The sequence below is a fragment of the Fukomys damarensis genome, unplaced genomic scaffold, assembly GCF_012274545.1.
Source record: "Fukomys damarensis isolate Sample0158 unplaced genomic scaffold, DMR_v1.0_HiC HiC_scaffold_36, whole genome shotgun sequence".
NCBI lineage: Eukaryota > Metazoa > Chordata > Mammalia > Rodentia > Bathyergidae > Fukomys > Fukomys damarensis.
Genome location: NW_022900948.1, coordinates 8944922 through 8952219, shown reverse-complemented (window position 1 = coordinate 8952219; position 7298 = coordinate 8944922). Strand labels below are relative to the sequence as shown.

The window sequence follows — 7298 nt, the reverse complement described above, 5'->3', positions numbered from 1 at the left end:
ATAAAATATGATTTCCTGTTGTATTTTGGGGAAAGATCAAATCACTAATAATTTGACCCAGCCAACACGCTATTATGGTCAATTCACAGTTGTACAAAGGCCTTGACCCTTTCCTTGAACTGGAGATCACTCTGAAAGAACATCTCAGGTCCAGAATTCCCAGCGGATTGGTTGAGGTCATGTTTGCAATGGTATTACACATAAACGTTACCTCTGTCCAACTGTGCTTTCTTACTCTCTCATATGGGTTGCCAAAAGTACTCCAAGCAAACTTTCTTCAGTCAAATCATAGTCTCAGAACACAAATTATGACAAACTGTTTGCTAGAAAACTGTTTTGTAGAAAATATTCACACTTGGCATATCTTTAAAGTTGAAAAGAATTCTCTATTTTACACATCCACACTCGCTCACATATACATGCAAATACATTTAAAATGATACACATCATAATTCATGTCCAAATAATGTCTCAACAACTAAGTCTTCCATTAATGGTTATAATCTCCTTTGATCAAGAACATGAAAGTGCTTTAATATTCTATTTCCCCCTCTATCTGCATTTCTATATCCACTTGTACCTGTCCTCTTCCATCTATTCCTCGTTTAGCCAATTTATACATGATTATAAAATATCATCTTTACTGTTCCTTTCTTCTAAAGTCTTTCTCTGGATTTTATTTTGAATTATATACACTACATGTACCCAAAATATCGTGATTACTTCTAAATTAGTATAATAAGTGAGAGTAAGTACAGATATAGCTGTTAACTTAGTTATGTTTGTTGAGATCAGGGATCAAATCAGTGAGGTAGGAAAAGGAATATGCAAGTAATCACTGGAACTGATCTACATTTACTTTGTTGTGAGAGAGAATTAATAGTGTAACAAACACCAAAAAATAGCACTTTTGCAGAACCTCTCAGAGTATAATCTATATTGTTGTTTGCTAAAAATATGCCTGAATAAATAAATAGGTTGTTGAATGGCTTAATGTGAGGAAAAAATACTAACAAAAGGAAAGAGAGTAATTATTTCCAATTATGATCATGTTTCTATATGATTGATGCATTTGTAAAATACATTTCAGTTATTATTCATATCATTGTTGGATTATATTATCATTGCCTGTTAGTTGATAATTATGTGGGTCAGAGATATAAGTAATTTTTTAAAACTACATCTATTTTTAAATGTAAGTTAATTATGTTTTATTATGTTGTATTGGTACATTGTGTGGTTACATGAGTTTTATATTTCATGCGGTAATTTGGTACATGTGCATTACAAACCATAATTCCTTTCTTCCCTCCATTTACCTTCCCTCCATGCTGCTTCCCCCATTTCTTGATCCTCTTCCTTTCCTTGTACATGGAATCTGCACATTCTGTATATGAAGTATGCAGTTGAAATTTTGATTGAGATTGAATGTTGACTATATAGATAATGTCTATCAAGGGTCTTGGGATATCTTTCCATTTTCTGATGTACTCTTCAATTTCCTTTTTCAGAGATCTGTGGCTTTCTTTGAAGAAGTCTTTCACTTCTTTAGTTAGCTTAATTCTTAAGTATTTAATTTTTCATTGTGCTAATGTGAATGGTATTTTCCCCCTATATTAGTGGTTCATAATTAGTGTTCAAAAACACTATTCATTTTTGTATTTTAATTTTTGTATCCTGCTATATTACTGAGTTTATTTATTAATTAGGGTCATTTGGTAGAATTTTTGTTTTGTATCTTCTATGCAGAAGATCATGTCATCTGCAAATACATACTTAGAGTCATAACAGTTACATTGCAATTCTTTTGGTTGTGTTGATATATTCCTGAGTATTTTTAAAGGCCCATAATTTTAGGAGTTATATAGAGTAAAATATGAAAGTGGCATGAATGTTGGTTATGATGGTATAAATAAAAAGATGACTCCAAGTCATTTCTGTTAAAATAAATTAGTTAACAAGCTCCTTTGTTTAGTCACCTCAAAGGAGAAAAATGTATGGCCCAAACAATAATTCATGTGTAGCCTGAAAGAACTGGAGAATGTTGTTTCAAGTAACAAAAGTACAAAAGTCTAGGTTTAGAGTTGGCTAAAGTGAAAATAAAATAAATAATGATAGCATGATTAAATTAAGATAATTTTAAAACTTCCAAATGGAAATTCAGAAAGACAACATTGAGAAATAAGAATAAAAATAATATTCATACTTTTGCATTCTCTCTCCCTCTTCCAACATGGTGGCCTCAGCAAAAAGGAAAAATAAAAAAGGAAGAAGTTCTCCCTAACAGACTTTCTGTCTGAGGATGGAGGGACCGGTGGAGGAACCGCCTATGTCCCCAAACCAGTCAGCTGGGCTGATGCAACAGGTTACCTGGGAGGACACATTTCAACCACTTGGCACAGTAACGATGAGGATGTGTATAGGGCACCTATAACTGACCATCCTTCCCACTGATCCATGGGCTGCTCGGGAACGCAATATCAACCAGAGACATCTTCCCAGATCTCCAGCCTACACTTTTCTGAGGAACCTGCCTGAGGATGTAATGTAAACTCTATTAAGGAATTCTTTAGGGGATTAAATAGCAGTGTAGTGCATTTGCCACGTGAAACAAGCAATACAGAGTGGTTGAAAGGTTTGGGTTATGCTGAGTTTGAGGACCTGGATTCCCTGCTCAGTGCCCTCAATCTCCACAAAGAATCTCTTGGTAACAGAAGAATTCAGGTGGATGATGCTGATCAAGCACAGGAACAAGACAGAGATGATCACTTTTTGGGGAGAGATCAAAATTGAGATTCTGACAAAACAGACACAGATTGGAGGGCCCTTCCTGCTACAGACAGCTTTGATGACTACCGCCTAGAAGAGGTGATGACAGCTTTGGAGACAAGTGTCCGGATTGTTACGATTCAGATTGGTAATCGGGATGGGTATCGGGATGGCCCACACCAGGATATGGATTGATATGAGGACCGAGATCACTATGATGACCGAGGCAGCAGACTATGATAAAGGCTATGATAAAGGCTCTTCCCGAGTAGGCAGGGGCAGAAGACCCTTTGGTAGTGGGTACCATAGAGTGAAGCCCGCTATGAAGACAGCTATGACAGATGGGATGATCTGCCCTGGGGTTCCAGGGATAATTATTCCTGGGACCATTAAAAGTGTGATGACGGAAGTCACCCCCAAAGACTCAAACTGAACCTGAAGCCTCAGAGTACTCCTAAGGAAGATGATTCCTCTGCTAGCACCTCCCAGTCCAGTCGAGCGGCTTCCAATTTTGGAGGATCAAAGCCTGCTGACACAGCTGCTAGAGAAAGAGAAGTGGTGGAATGGCTACAGTTGGATCAGGAGAAATTGCAGCGTCAGTTGGATGAGTCAAAACTAGAGGACAGCCTCGGGAGAGACACCCACGCTGGCAGTGAAACTCAGGAGGGGGAAAGGTCGAGGACAGGAAGTGAATCATCGCAGACCGGACCTCAGCCCCATCTGGCAGAAGTAAGTCAGGCCAGGATGCTTGAAAGAGAGAGAGTGAGAAGTCTCTAGAAAGTTAAACACTCAATAAAGAGGACGGCTGTCATTCTCCAACTTCTAAGCCTCTCAAACATGATCAGCCTCTAAAAGTAATGCCAGCCCCTCCACCAAAGGAGAATGCATGGGTGAAGCGACGTTCTAACCTTCCTGCTCAACCTCAGAGTTCAGACACAGAACAGCAATCCCCTATAAGTGGTGGGGGAAAAGTAGCTCCAGTTCAGCCTTCAGAGGAAAGACCGCCAATGAAAGAAGAAAATAAAATAGATAGCATGAGTATCCAAAAGGCCAAACTGAGAACTCCAGCCGCGGTCCAGGAAATGGAGGGAGCAAAGACCACTGGAAGGAGTTGGATAGGAAAGCTGGCAAAAAGGATCAAGACTCTAGATCTGCAGCTGAGCCAGAGAAACCTGAGGAAAATTCAGCCTCCAGGTTCAGTTCTGCACGCAAGTATGCTGCTCTTTCTGCAGATGGTGAAGATGAAAATGAAGGAGAAGACTATGATGAGTAGACCTCTATATCCTGTGCTTTCTCCTAGACTTTCTCCTTCGTGGAACATTTGAGGGCAAATTAAACCTCTATCCAGACAAGGCAAAACAAAACTCATCATCTCCTGGAGACCTTTCTTAACTTAAAAAAATGAAATTCTTTTGTTTGCTGCTGCAGCCTTTAGAGTATTGAAGTAACTGGAGAATCGCCAGTATAGCCAATCAGACAGAGAGTACAGTTTTTTTTTCTCATTGAGTTTATTGGTACATTTTAGGTATACATATAGTTACTCAGCCATAAAGAATGAGAAAATAGAGTCATTCATAGGAAAATGGTTACATATTGAGGATATACTCCTAGGTGAAACAAATAAGTCGCATATGTATAAATACTGAATGGTTTCTCTGATGTGAAAAACTATAACAGCACATAAGATCCTAATGATATAACTGACAATGTGAAACAGGAAGAAAAGGGCTAAAGGTGTAGGGGGAATGGGAAGGGGAAGGGGAAGAGACTACAGCTTTTTAATGGGAAAGTTGCGGTTTGTTCTTAGGATATCATGCAGTTGCTGTTGCCCTTGTGGTTCATGACGAGGGTTCTCCATTTAGCAGAAATGATAATGACAGTGATATGATGTCTGGAGTCATTGGGCAGTAGGGAAGATGTAAGGAGCAGTGAAATTTCGACTTTTTCATTCTTACCCTATTGTGGCATATATGAATTCTCAAGCATTATCTGAATAAAGTTTCCATCCTTGGAAAAGTAGATTTAGTCTCTCTAACTATTTATCTCCAGGAGGCTGCCAGCCCTGCCTCTTATTTTCATTCTGATTGTTGGGGCCAGCCTAGGGGAAAAACCTTTATTTTTTACCCCCCCGGGGGGGGTAGTTGGGAGTGTGTCTACAGGCACCTACAGAATAGGAATTTTGGGACCAAAATAATGGAGAAATAATGCTTGGAAAAGAAGCTTTTGGAAGGTGATGGATTATTTTGCATCAGGTAGTAGGGGGAAATGGTGTGACCTTCAGTAAACATATGAATGGTTGTTTCCTACAGCAGGTAGCACTTAAGGGTCATGGGAATTCCCAGTTTTATGTCCTGGTTTTGCCCTTTCTCTTATCCTTTCTGAAAGTTGAAATATATTCACATATTTTTTTGAAACCTTGAGGCTTTAACAAATTCATTCTTAAGGCCAGGTGTGGTGGTGCACACCTGTAATCCCAGTGCTCAGGAGGCTGAGGCAGGAGGATCTCCATGAGTTTGAGTCCAGCCTGAACCACATAATGAGACCCTGTCTCAACCAAAATAATAATGCCAGAGTCTTAGCCATCTCTCATGTTCCTCATGCTACTCTCACCTCCCAAAGACTAGTTTCTAGATAAGTCACAAATATGATCTCTTAGGCATGTTATATGTCAGGCACTGGATACTGTGACATGATGAATCAATGCTTTTCTCAAACAAATGAGCTCTTTGATGTCTTGATTCTCATTCCTTCCCTCCATCCATGCCTGCTCCTGCTGCTCTGGTCCCTTCTCTAGATTAGAAAACTCTAGAATGATAGTTAGTGATGAATAAGTATGGATTAGGGACAGTTACATTGGAAGCTTTTCTTATAACCTTGATTGTGTGGTATGGGTTACTTTTTTCTTTACAAGTCTTCAGTGAAATCCCAATGCTTGTGTTTATAATATGGCCTAGACCAGTGTGGTTTTTTGCTTGGGGGAGGGAGTATGGTTTTTAGCTTCCCTTGATAGAAAATAATGATGAAAGATCTATTTAGAAAGGTCCTGGTTTTTCTTGCAACACAATAGCTTACTTCTATATGCATCTTTGCTTTGGGGATCAGCTTGCTAGATGGGATTTGTCCCCACTGTGGGCTGCATTGCTGCCCACAAATGTAGCTTGGTCTCTTTTACAAGTTCTTCTGCCACGGTCCTAGGTTGGAAACTCTCCAGCCCTGCAGGGGTTGGGCTTATGAGAGCTGCAGCAGTGGGTGAAATGAGCCATTCGTCCAGTGGACTGAAACTATACCCAAAAAATTACCCTTAAGTGGTGGGGTTGGCAGTAGCTAGGAAGTGGGTTTTTAGACAAATCCTGAGTTCAATGTGTTTGCTTTTTAAACCATTGGCTGTGTATAATGAAAAGGCGGAGTTTGCCCTCTTCATATCTGCTCTCCTTCCAAATAGTTGCATCCAAAATTGCTATTTTGCCCCACTCCCCTTCCTTGTTCCACTAAAGAGAAACAGGTATTGGTTTATGTCACATTCCTGAATACATGTAAAATTTGTACAAAAATATCTTCTATTTGAATGATTTGTACTCTGTAGACTTACTACTTGGAAGATGTCTTGAGATGTAAATTTCCATCCTTTGGGTTGTGAGTTTTTTGTTTTCTCCAAATAAATCTGATGTTTAAAAAATTACACTTACCATTGTTATATTACATATTAGAGGCAAATTAAATTTTTTGAGATTTGGAAGTCTTACTGAGCATAAGCTAAGGCATTGTCTTGGCCTCAAATCAAATAAAAAAGGCAATGCATTAAAATGAGAGCAGGTTGAAGTCAGAATTGTGATTGTGAGCTCATTCATTTGAAATACTAATAGATTGTGCACATTAAATAATTCAAATCAACTCCCAAAATTCATTATATGTGAGTAAATAAAAGTACACATTTGTACTCCAACATAAGAAGAAAATAAGTTGTTTTTGCTATGTATTGCCTATTGGCATTTTCTAGACTCATACTTCATCTGACATAGATGAAAATAATTATGTTGGAGTTACAGCATGCAAAGCAGAGCCACCTTTTCAAAGCAGAGAAATATACTGACCATGACATACATAAAGGGAATTTGTATCTTTTTTCCTTTTGGTTTCCTCATAGACATTGCTTTCCTTTTGGAGAAGATTGTGTTGAAGTTCACTTCAGCCTTGTGGTTCACTTCAGTATTATAGTGAACAATGCTGTTTATACATTTCCTTTTAGTCACATGACTCAATTGCCTTCTGTGTGTACAATCCATACATATAAATTAGAAAAACATGTCATTTCTTCAAACCTGTACAGCCACCTGATAGTTTCTTTTCAGATAAGGAGATAGAGAATACCTTTATTCTCATAAAAATAATATAATTATTAAAAACTTTAAAATTAAAGGGGTGGGATAAATTTTTCAGAAAGTAACTACAGTAGCCTATATAACATGTAATGATCTGAAATATTTTCAACAGGTTGCAACTTCATCTAAGAAATTATAAATATCAATGAT

At 38.2% G+C, this 7298-nt stretch overlaps 1 pseudogene; it reads left to right on the top strand.

Moving 5' to 3' along the window:
* The first annotated feature begins 2233 nt into the window (after window positions 1-2233).
* On the top strand, window positions 2234-4042 carry LOC104872690 (annotated as a pseudogene).
* Window positions 4043-7298: the final 3256 nt, after the last annotated feature.